Source organism: Macaca fascicularis, chromosome 18 (genome assembly GCF_037993035.2).
Source record: "Macaca fascicularis isolate 582-1 chromosome 18, T2T-MFA8v1.1".
Classification (NCBI taxonomy): Eukaryota; Metazoa; Chordata; class Mammalia; order Primates; family Cercopithecidae; genus Macaca; species Macaca fascicularis.
The window spans coordinates 10017044-10029749 of NC_088392.1; the positions used below are offsets into that span (position 1 = coordinate 10017044).

The 12706-nt window shown below is 38.4% G+C and overlaps 1 long non-coding RNA gene across 2 annotated transcripts in view; it reads right to left on the reverse strand.

Moving 5' to 3' along the window:
• LOC135968203 (uncharacterized) overlaps window positions 1-12706 on the reverse strand; it is a 433495-nt gene that overhangs the window by 226676 nt on the left and 194113 nt on the right. The window lies entirely within an intron of this gene.

The window sequence follows — 12706 nt, forward strand, 5'->3', positions numbered from 1 at the left end:
TATTTTTATGAACAATACTGTGAACTCCACATTGCAAGTTGTGTAGAGATAGACCAAACTGTCCTTAGCTGCGGTTCCAGTGAAGTTTATTATTTTCATACTATTTCTTTTCAGAGCAATTAAGAGAGCAAAACAATACAGACAACAAAGCCCACACATCTTGGCATTTTTAAAGAATAGCTAACAGAGACAAAGACGGAGAAATAGGAGGTCCCCAGCCATCATCCCCATATAGAAACAACAATTTTCCAGCCACCCATGGATAAAAGGAGCCTTGGGATCCAGGTAGGAGGTTGTGAAACCCTGATGGAGCCCAAGAACAAGAAAGACCACTTTGAAAGGGCAGGCCCATGCCCTGGTGATAGGCCTGCTGACAATAGCCCTGGCTATGGATTCAAAAGCACCCCATGCCCCTGTGGACTTGGCTTGAGCCCCACTTGGGGTTCAACCACCATACACAGCCAGGCATGATGGCTGTGGCAGGGCAGGCAGCTCCAGGTGCCAGCATGGGTGCTGGCTCCCTACAAATCTGCAGTTGGTCCAGGCGTACCACAAGCAGCTTCCACAGGTAGCACCGGGGAACCAAGTGGCACCTGGAAGCTTGGAGATGCCAGGAACTGCAGGGTCTGAGAGCTCCTAGGTCTGGGCTCGCCAGAGGGCTGCAGCTCTTCTCTCTTCTCTCCTTTTCATCCACAATGTGATGAACAAGGGGCATGTTTCAATTCGTGTTACAACTCTTTTAGACCTGCCATGTGGTAGCTCCCAAGTTCTTGTCCTGTGTCCAGGAAGAATGAGGTATGCGGACAAGTAGAGGGTGAGCATGGTGAAAAGAAGCTTCATTGAGTGATAGAGCAGCTCAGAGGAGACCCGAACTGGGTAGCTCCTCTCTGCAGGCAGGGTGTCTTGATGAGTGTTCAGCTCTCTGCAGAAAGGAGACCATGGAGTGGGTAGCTCCTCTCCACATCTGGTCAACCAATCATCTCTTCAAGTCTGGCTGAGTCCAGGGTGTTTATGGGCCTCAGAGTGGGGAAGTGCACACCGATTGGTCCATGGGTTGCCATAGATGGGCCTAGAAAAAGCATCACAAGTTCCTACTCTGGTCTGTGGGACTGGCAGCCTGGGTCCCAGGCTTTAGGCCCTATCCAGCATGAAGGTGAGGCTTCACTGAGGACCTGCCCTTTCTACCCAGGCACCTGTCTGCCTCCTGCCCCCATTCATGGAGACCAGGCTGTTCATGAAAAGGGGTCCCTGCAGGCCAGCACTGAACTGCCCTCAGTCCCTGCTTAGCCTTCCTCCCGTGCTCCTTGGTACCCAAAGTCTGGAGGGGACTGAGGCAGCAGGGGACTGCTGTGTCAGCACTGCCCTGAGCATGTGCACACTGGGCTAGGTTGCAACAGCACCTGGGCTCAGCCCCAACCTTGCTCTGACATTGGGGAAAGAGTCAGGAGCCAGGAGAAGCCATGCAGCAGGAGCAGACACCTCCAAGCTTGCAGGGGCCGCAAGGGCCTTTCCAGGACCCTGAGAGTGCAAAGATGCCTGGGTCCACAGCTGAGGCTGCACCTGGGAGGACAGGGGGGCTCTTTCCTGCTCCCAGCCCCCAAGTGCATAGGGAGGCCCAAGCCACAGCCACGACTTGGGCAGCTGTAGGTGCACCCAGGAGAGTGGGGCTCCTGCCTGCTCCATGGAGCACACAGCCCCACCATACCTCCCCCACTGCAGTCGGTGTCATGGCAGCAGCCACTCCAGATGAGACACCACTGCCACTAACAACACAACCAAAGGAAACTGGTAAAGCTCCAGTAACTAACCCTAAGAAAATGAAGACCTACAAACTGTCTGAGACAAATCAAAATAATCAGCTTTAAAAAGCTCACTGAACTACAAGATAACAACTAAATAAAGTAAGCAAAGTAATACAAAATGTTAACAAATATTAACAAAATATTTCTTAATAAAGAAATAGAAACCACAAACTAAAACCGAGCAGACATCCTGGAACTGAAGAAATCAATGGAAAAATACTGAAAGCTTCTCCTCTAAGATTTGGTGTGAAACAAGGATGTCCCCTCTCACTACTTCTATTAACCAGAGCAAATAAACAAGAAAATGATTAAACATTATTTAGTATTAGTAATTTAAAGTTATTTATTATTAGTAGTAGTCCCAGCTACTCAGGGGGCTGAGGTGAAAGGATCACTTGAGCCCAGGGGTTTGAGTCTGAAATGAGCTATAATTGTGCCACTGCACTGCAGCCTGGGCAACAGAGCAAGACCTCATCTTTTAACAACAAGGAGGGAGGAAGGGAAGGAGGGAGGGAGGGAGGGAGGGAGGAAGGAAAGAAAGAAGGAAAGAAGGGAGGGAGGGAGATTTTAACAGGCAACTAATAGGAAAGAAAAAGTAAAATTATCTCTATTTACAGACGAGATGATATGATCATGTATAGAGAAAATTCTGAAGTCTATAAAGACAACAAAAAATTATTGTCTTGGCCGAGCATGGTGGCTCAATCCTGTAATCCCAGCACTTTGGGAGGCCGAGACGGGCGGATCACGAGGTCAGGAGATCGAGACCATCCTGACTAACACGGTGAAACCCCGTCTCTACTAAAAATACAAAAACTTAGCCGGGCGAGGTGGCGGGCACCTGTAGTCCCAGCTACTCAGGAGGCTGAGGCAGGAGAATGGCGTAAACCCGGGAGGCGGAGCTTGCAGTGAGCTGAGATCAGGCCACTGCACTCCAGCCCGGGTGACAGAGCAAGACTCCGTCTCAAAAAAAAAAAAAAAAAAAAAAAAATTATTGTCTTAATAAATTCAGTAAAGTTGCAGAATACAAAATCAGCATACAAAAAATCAGTGAAACTTTTATGAACAGATAAAAAATTATCTGAAAAGAAAAATTTTAAAATAACTCCATCTACAATAGCAATAAAATACTTAGGAATAAACTTAACCCTGGAGTTAAAAGACTTGTACACTGGAAAATAGAAAACATTGATGAATAAAATTACAGAAGACACAGTGAAATGGAAAAGCATCCCATGTTCATGGACTGAAAGAATTAATATTATTAAAATGTCCACACTAACCAAAGAACTCTACAGATTTAATGAAATCCCTAGCAAAATTCCAATTGAATTTTCCTCAGAAATAAAAAAAAATCAATTCAAAGGTGTATGTAGAACCACAAAAGACCCCTAAATAGTCAAAGGAATCTTGATAAAGAAGGACAAGGCTGAAGACATCATACTACCTGACTTCAAAATATATTATGAAGCTATAATAATCAAGACAGTATGGTATTGGCATAAAAGCAGACACATAAACAAATGGAACATAATAGAGAGCCCAGAAATAAATCCATGCATTTACAACAAACTGATTTTTGAAAGGGTGCCAAGAACACACAACAGGGAAGAACAGTCTTTTCAATAAATGGTTCTGGGAAAACAATATTCACACACGAAACAATGAAATTGGACCCTTTTCTCATACCATATACAAAAATATACTGAAAATGAACTAAAGACTTAAACACAAAACCTAAAACTGTAAAACTACTAGAAGACAACATAGGGAAAAATCTCCATGACCATTTTTTTTTTTTTTAGATATGATTAAAAGCACAGGCCACAAAAGCAAAAATAAACAAGAGTGATTGCATCAAACTAAGATTCTTCTACAAAACGAATGAAAAGTCAGTGGAGTGAAAAGACAACCTACAGCATAAGAATATTTCCTAATTATTGTGTGTCTATATGTATATGTATATATGTGTCAATATGTATATAATAATGTATAACTCTACATACATATATATAACTTATATATATAATATATAATATATATATTATATATATAACTTATATATATTATATATAATATATTATATATTATATTATATATTATATATATAACTTATATATATTATATATATTATATATAATAACATATATAATAACTCTATACATACATATATACATGTATTATATATGTATATATAATACATATATACATGTATTATATATGTATATCTAATAAGAGGCAAATATCCAAAATATGTAAGAAACTTAACTCCATAGCAAAAAAATAAATAACCTGATTTAAAAATAGGCAAAAGACCTGAATGCATATTTCTCAAAAGAAGACATACAAAAAAACTAACATGTATGAAAAGGTGCTGAACATCACTAAGCGTCAGAAAAATACAAATCAAAATCACAATAACCACACTATTAGAATGGCTATTATCAAAAACACAAAAGGTACCAAGTGTTGGTGAAGATGTGGAGAAATGGGAAACCCTTATATACTACTGGTAGGGATGTAAATTGACACAGCCATTAATGAAAAAAGTATAGAAATTCTTCAAAAAATAAAAAACTAAAAAGTAGAACTGCCATTTGACCCATCAATCCCACTTCTGAGTATATATCGAAAGGAAATAAAATCAGTATATTGGAGAAACATCTGCACTTTCATGTTCTTTGAAGCATTATTTACAATAGCCAAGATACAGAATCAACCTGTGTTCATCAAAGATGAATGGATAATGCGGGAAATATATATATATACACATACACACACACACACATATATATATATGGTTAACAATCTATACTTTCAAAGCACTAGCTCAGTTAAAGTTTAAAATATATACATATATATAGGGGATATTATTCAGTCTTTATAAAAAGAAATTCCTGCCATTTGCAACAACATGGATATACCTGGAGAACGTTAGGCTAAGTGAAATAAGCCAGACATAGAAAGACAAATAATACATGACCTCACTTATATCTGGAATCTAACACAGTCAAACTCAAAGAAACAGAGAGTAAAACATTGGTTGTCAGAGTTGGGGAAGGAGGAGTAGAGGAAAATGGGGAGATGTTGGTCTAAAAGTATAAAATTTCAGCTATTCAAGATGACTAAGCTCTGAGATCTAATGGACAACATGGTGACCATAGTTAATGCTACTGTATTGTACTCTTGCCATCTGATAAGAGGGTAAATCTCAGGTGTTCTCACCACAAAACAAACAAACAAACAAAAAACAGGTAGCTAGCTACATGAGGCGATAGGTATATTAATTAGCTTGACTGTGGTAATCATTTCACAACGAAGATGTATATTAAAACATCAAATTGTATACCTTAAATATGTACAATTTGTGTCAGTTATATCTCAATGGAGCTACAAATAGTAATTAATAGAACAGTGATGCTTGACTGCATTCCAACTTGGAGGTAAAAAGCTTAGTATGTGTCAACATTCTGTCAACGAATTTATTCACTGTCTCAGATCTGTAGTAGATGGGTAACTGCAGAACTGAAGAAGTGCAAATGAATGCCAGGCCCTATGCCAAGTATTTTATCAACATGATTTTACTTAACTCTTAAAACACATCTTTAAGCAAAGCTGTAAAAGAGCAACAAATCTTTCCCGTCACAAACACAGTCAAAGGCAGAGTTTAACATTCTAACTCATATGTGTCTCACTTAAAACTCTATGATCTTTTGAGTATACCACTATTTTGAAATATATATTCTTAAATATTATAAAATATTGAAATATAGAGAGGTTACAAATTTAGATATCTGCTCACTCTACTGTGACCACTCAACTACGTTAAGAAAGGAAGATCACACAAATCTGTCATCTGTACGGAAAAGGATGAAAATCTTCCTTTGTTACACTGGAAGTGTTGGTGTTTTTGCTACAATTAAATCCACAGAACCACCCTGTTCAAATAAAAATCAACTCCTCTATGAGTTGTCATATATTCCCATGCCTCAAGTAAGGCCCATTCTTCACATTAAACAAAATGCTGAACTAAGTAGATTAGCAGGAGTTTTATTTTTTTCACTTATTTATTCTTTATTCATTTTGTCTCATTACATATGAAAAATTCTCTGCTGCAGTTTAGAAAAAAGCTTTTCAAGTCAAATAACATACTATCTCAAGTGAGCCAAGAAGGTTAACAATCTATACTTTCAAAGCACTAGCTCAGTTAAAGTTTAAAATAACCCTTTGAAGACAGCAGATCTCGTTATCATGTTACCACTGTGCAGATGAGGCCTAAAAATTTTAGTTGCTTGCCCAAAGTCAGAAGGCTAGTGAGTGTAGCCAGAGTTGCTTTGAGGGAGGAGAACGTCTCCTTGCTTTAACAATCTGTGAGTTGGGATCAGTTTTGACTCTGCTATAATTAAAATCAGTCCAGTGAAAATTTGTGTTAGATGGGTTAATAGTGATAATTATTTAATATATCACACTGATAGCTAGTCAATTCCCTAAACATTAGTTGGTGTGCTGTCAGGACCTATATGCTAACTTTCATCTTACTATTTAAAAAAATTCTAAAAACACCTAACAGATACATCAAGAAACCAAATATAGATGATTTCAGATTAGGCTTGTAACTACTCTCAGTTGATTCTTAAGTTTTAAAACAATTGTAGATAGAGGTAAATTTGGGGTTAAACAATAAACTCTGTTGCTCAGATTTCATTAATTTGATGTAGTTTTTCTTTCAAGATTAAATTTAATTCATATGACTAATTATCAAAGAAGAATAATAAATAAAATATATTAAAGTATATTTGTTTATAAGTATAGGTTATTGCAAGTCTCATTTGGCTACAAAAATTACTATTTGCCAAGAATTAAGCTTGCAACTGCTCTCAGTTAATTCTTAATTTCTTCTACCCAAAAGGAAAATTGAAATGATTGAATCAGATACATCACCATCTATCTTGGCAGCACATACAAAAATTATCAGACCACATCCATTATTCTACGGGTTCTGGTTCGTGTTGTTTTTGCTTTCTGATAGCTGACTCCTTGCTTATGAAATGTTAGAGAAAGTTCGCATTAAACTTCAAAAGAAACTTTTCAGAAATAAATAAATCTGTCCATTTCACTGGGATCTTGGGAAACAGATTTCTTTACAGGTCTAGGCCATTATACTGTGCACTAAATTTGAGAATTCAGAGCAGCTATCAGAATGCATTTTGTGTAGTTATTATGCCTGTGGAGTCTAGACAGAGAGAGGGTGAGCCATTCCTTCAATTGCTCCCACCCTCTCTCAGATGGATCAGGGTTCGTGCAGGAAGGGACACAGCATAGTCACAGGTAACTCAGAGGAGTTTTACAAAAGGAGAATTTACAATGCAAGGAGAACTAACAAACATTGATGAAGCAAGAGCGGATAGTCTACCATCAGGAAGAGGCCTGCTAGGTAAAGGAGAGAACACTGTTGGACCCCTGAGGGAGAGCTGTGGCCAGGAATCCAGGTACTGGCCCCCCATACTGCCTGGCATAAGAGATCTGACTTGCTTGCTCCCAGCTCCTGATGACACCTCCCACTGGCCAAAACCTATCAGAAGCCAGAGGGTGGCAGCATCCCTTGCAGCCAATAAGAGTCAGACTCCCGGGGGACAGTCCAAGGCAGAGAAGGGCAGAAAGTAGGTGTAGAGGGGCCACTGGAAAATAACCAGAACCACCCCCCACTAAGAGCACCCAGCAGTACAGAGGTTCCCAAACAGGTTTGGGAAAGGTGTAAGGAGAAGGACAAAACCACAGCCAGTAATGACAATGTGAACATAGTGGGAAGACCAGGTTATACTTTACCAAGCTTTGCATTAAGATGATGAGTTACAGAATTGGTAGAAATTATCATTCTTATTTTATAGATGAGATAACTGAGGTGCAGAAAAGTTAAATAAATTGCCAAAATTAATACAAGAAGTGGCAAAATTGAGATTTAAATTAATGCTTTCTGATATCAAATTATGTGCTTTTCAAGCAGAGAACCCACACCCCTAGCAATATGTGAGGAGCCATTTTATTTCACACTGGTCTGAGAGGTAGCCCTAGTAAGAAAAATCAGATGTTATTCCACCCTGCTTGCATTTAGATTAGAAGTAACTGGAGGTCCTTCAGACTTGAGTAACCAAGAAATCCATTAAATAACATGAACAACAAGACTAGTCCTGGAAAGTTTGCTTTTTCTTTGCCTTTCTTTGAAAGAAAATTTGCCACCGAGGCATTTTTTTCTCTTTGCCAGAGGCATTTCTAGCATTTGAGAGAAAAGACTGTCATTTATACAATCCTGGAGTGGTTAATATTTATGATCAGTTGCTTGCTACCTTCTTCCCCAGGATATCTTGAGCTAATTTTTAGAATATAATTCTCAAAATGCTTTCTAAAAATAAGAAAAATAATATGTCACCAATCTGTTTTTCATTTGGCCTCAGTAAACTCCTCTCCACTAATACCTTTCAATTGTCCAACTATTCTTCGAAGAAAAGACAATTTCTTTTATCTTTCTCATCTTAAGGAAAACATTCATATTAACTGGATTTATCACTTTGTGATCCGACCATATAATCTGAATTAGGAAACTATTTTGGCAAAAAATGAAAAGAATTGTTTTTTGTTGTAATTTTCGTGGAAATATCACTGTGGAAATTCCTTTCTATCTAACAAATGAGGAAGGTCACCTACTGAGACTCTAGTACTTATATGTCATTTGCCTGAGAGTGCACACATTAAATATCTCATTGGTCACATTAAATATCTGAACCTTAAATTTTGGGTTGATTCCATTAAGTCTTTCTATAGTCATGAAGGAGCAACATGGATATATAATACTACATATCTCTACGATAGACTTATGTTAAAATACTGACTCTGTAATGGTCATTGGCTAGGTACTGTTGGGAGGTGAGGACAGAGAAGACATAAGGAATAAAACAAATGCACACACATGAACTCACACACATATGAATTCACATGTGAGCACATAAAGAGCACACAGGTGAACACACATGCATATGAACACTTATGGACCACGCACAAATCACCTTGGAACTAAAGGACTTCACCATCAGATGGGGTGAGTGAATCTCTCCTTCAGGCTAACACACAAGTCACATACACAATCATTAATTTGTAGAATAACACATGCACCATTATGTCATTTCTGTAACTCACACAAAAGATAACACGGTCCATTTTATGTGGGGCCGTGTATATGCGTACAGAAATAAAAGTGGCCTAGTGGGATATTCCCACACTGAGAACAGTGGTTCATCCAAAGAGCGTGGAATGGAAGAATGGAGAGAAGAGATCAGAGATTTGACCCTTATCTATGCTACTTCCCCTTTTGTAAGAAGAAGAAATTTTCTTAATTTTGGTGTATTTTTTGAAAACATTTGCAATAAGCCAAGTATTCTAATAGTGGTGTATACACGGTAATGTCAGCACAGATGAAGGAAAGGTTAAATGTTTATGCATTCTTGGAAGCCATCTTAGAGGAGGTGCTATTTGAATTCAGTCTTAAAGATAAATAAGAATTTTATTATAAGAAATATGAGGGTGGGAGCATATCCAAAGAAATGCAATAAACTATTGAAAGACCAAAAAATGGGACAAAACATGGTGTATAAACATTTTGGTGTGGCTCACAAGGAGACTGTGTATGCAGGGGAAATGAACTAGTGAAGAAGAGTTACTGTATTCGAAAGAGGCTTGCCTGTCAGATGAGACTTTAGAATCACTTTTAACCCATGACCCCTTAAACAGAAATATCTCCTGCCTTCTTTTAATGTTAATTGAAATTGCACAAATAAATATTGCAAATTAACAGTGAAACAAAGGAATAGTAGCTTTAGAATCTCACACACACACACACACACACACACACACACACAAAACCATACTATCTGCTTTTGCTGGCTACAAGTTTTCTATTCTACGCATCACAGAAGAAAGAGAAAACAGTTAGCTGACATGCAATATTGAACCATTTCTACTGCTTTATTTCCATAGGGACAATGAACACAGAGCAACTTCCCAATTACATACAAATTAAAATAACAAGGCAATACCCAAAGCCTGCCAGAGCACACATTTTACCTCATCAAATCCTAAAAAAGATTTTCTAGAAGTTAACTATATCAAATGAATCCAACATTAATTTTTAAAAATTAAACTTCTCTGGGATATTGACAAAAACTTGGCATCTCTGAGGAGAATTTTGCATGAGCTTCCTTCTCGGCCAGAGCACGTGAGGTCATGGATTCATTCTCTGGATTTCGCTTTCCCCACCTGAGCTGTGCTTTTCTCCCTTTCAACCATTGTCAGATCTCTTTGAGATCTTCACTGAGGGATGAGACATTTGGTGTTGTGATTTTGTTAGCTGGGGCTGGAGCTTATATATGGATGCTGTAGGGCTTTTTTCCCATCAGTTTCAGTTTCAGCATATTTGAAGCGTGAATATATTTGCCAAATTTGCTAAGCTCTTTTGAAAATTATCATTTTTGGAGGTTTGAAGCATTTGGTACTTTTCCCTGGTGTTCTGAAACCAGAGCAACTTCAGGTCGCAAATCTGGGCAAGCATCTTTCTATTTGACAAGGTTGCAGCGTGTTTTCCATGAGCTAATTTCAATAATGTATAAGCAGTCTAGTCCGGGTCCCTTGAGCCAAGCTTTGTGGTTCACCAAATTAAATATATATGTGTGCGTGTGCAGGTCTGTGTGTGTGTGTGTATAATTTATATATATATTAGATCTTTACGAAAGCAGCAGCAGCCAGTGCATAGAATGGATGGATGGGCCCGAAGCAAGGATCCTGGAATAGTTCTGCCACCTAGTTCCCTCAGAGTCTCATCCACACTCTGTTCTCACAAGCCTAGGCGAACATTGCTTCTGGAGGAATCCGTGTTAATAGCTCCTCCTAGAACATGGCTCAGCTGTGCAGATGGCATCTTATCAACCACAAGCAAACATGGGGGTAGAGAGCTGTGTGTCAGTGAATCCTGCTCATGGGAAAATTGTTCTATCAGCCACAGTAGTATGTAGCAGGGCTACATTTTTTTTTTTTTAATAGTGCCTGCCCTTCTTGACTGTCCAAGCAGAACCAAATTCTCACTGAACCAGTAAACTAGCCAAGGAAGCGTGTGTCAATCACATTAATGACTTATTTCTAAGACTCTTGCTGAGTACAAACGTTCTAAGTACGATTGGTTAAACTGTTATCTTACTTAGAGGGAAGAGCTAAATAAATCAGAGTATTCTTAAGGAGTTATCGTTTGATTTATAATAAATACATTGGGACAAAATATATTTATCATCTCCACTCTAAAAATGAGTAAGTTATTGGTTTCATTTTTCCCCTCCCTAGAATACAGAAAGCACCTTCAGAAGAAATTCCCAAACACAGTGGAAAAAGAGCTTCATTTTAAAAATGTTCAGGTCCAGTGGGACGATATTCATAATCTGAAGTTTTAAAATTCCGATAGACATTCAAATGGCATCATTGTGGAAAATAAGCAAATTCTATTTGTCATTCAGGATCCTCACATTGTAATGTGAACAATCTACTAATCAACAGTTTTTAATTAACTGCATTACTCACAATGGACTCTCACCCTGGATCACTAAACAGGGTTTTCAAAGCTAAAATTTGGTAACGAATGATCTAATCCATTCCTGAAAGAACAACTTGTTTCCTTCCTTTGACTTTCCACCAGAAATCCCTATTACAAAGCCAGCAGAACTGGCATTTTACCAGCTCACGCTCCAATCAGGTTTTTTCTAAATTAATTCATTACATCAAAGAATTTTATTCAGCTGCAAAGCTATCATCAGCTTTATCGTAATCTTCAAGACTTGAGAAAAATTCAGATATTTTTCTACAGATTTTTTAACCACATATGCTATGCATATACTAGCAGTTGGGGAAAAACTGCTTTGCTATAAAATTCATCACAATAAGTAACATAAGAGTAATAATGTCATTCCTGGCATATCTTACATTTTGATATGCTAAATTATTAATTCAGTGGTTGACATTGTGATGATTGATTTTATGTGTCAACTTGGCTCAGCCTTGGTACCCAAACAGTTGGTCAAAAATTATCCAAGGCCAACGTGGCAGCTCACACCTGTAATCCCTGCACTTTGGGAGGCTGAGGTGGGAAGATTGCTTGAGCACAGGATTCAAGATCAGCCTCTACAATATGGCAAGACCCAGTCTCTATTTAAAAATTTAAAAATTAACTGGGCATAGTGTTCCATGCCTGTGGTCCCAGGTACTCAAGAGGCTGAGGCAGGAGCATTGCCTGAACCCAGGAGTGTCAGACATGTAATCAGTAGACATAGAACCAATAGCGTGTGTGTGTGTGTCTGTGTGTCTGTGTGTCTGTATGCATGTCTATATATAAATTTTGATCTTTTTCAAGAAATTGGCTTGCAATTTTGGAGGCTGGCAAGTCTGAAATATGCAGAGTAGGCTGGCAGCTGGAGGCCCAGGAAGAGTTGATAGCGCAGTTTGAGCCTGAAGGCCATCCGCTGTCAGAATTCCCTCTCTTCTTTGAGGTTAGTCTTTGTTCTGTTTAGGCCTTTAACTGATTATATGAGGCCTCTCTACTTATAAAGAGTAATCTGCTTTACTCAAAGTTTACTGGTTAAATGTTAGCCTTATCTAAAACATACCTTACAAAAATATCTAGGATTTTTTTTTCTTTGAGACAGGGTCTCACTCTGTTGCCCAGACTGAAGTGTAATAGTGTGATCATGGCTCACTGCAGTCTAAAACTCCCTAACACAACTATATATCCAGATAAATTCATATTCTGGAATTTCTTCACAATTTCCACTGCAGGTAAAATCTGGAAGCCATTATAATAAATTTTTATGAGGTTT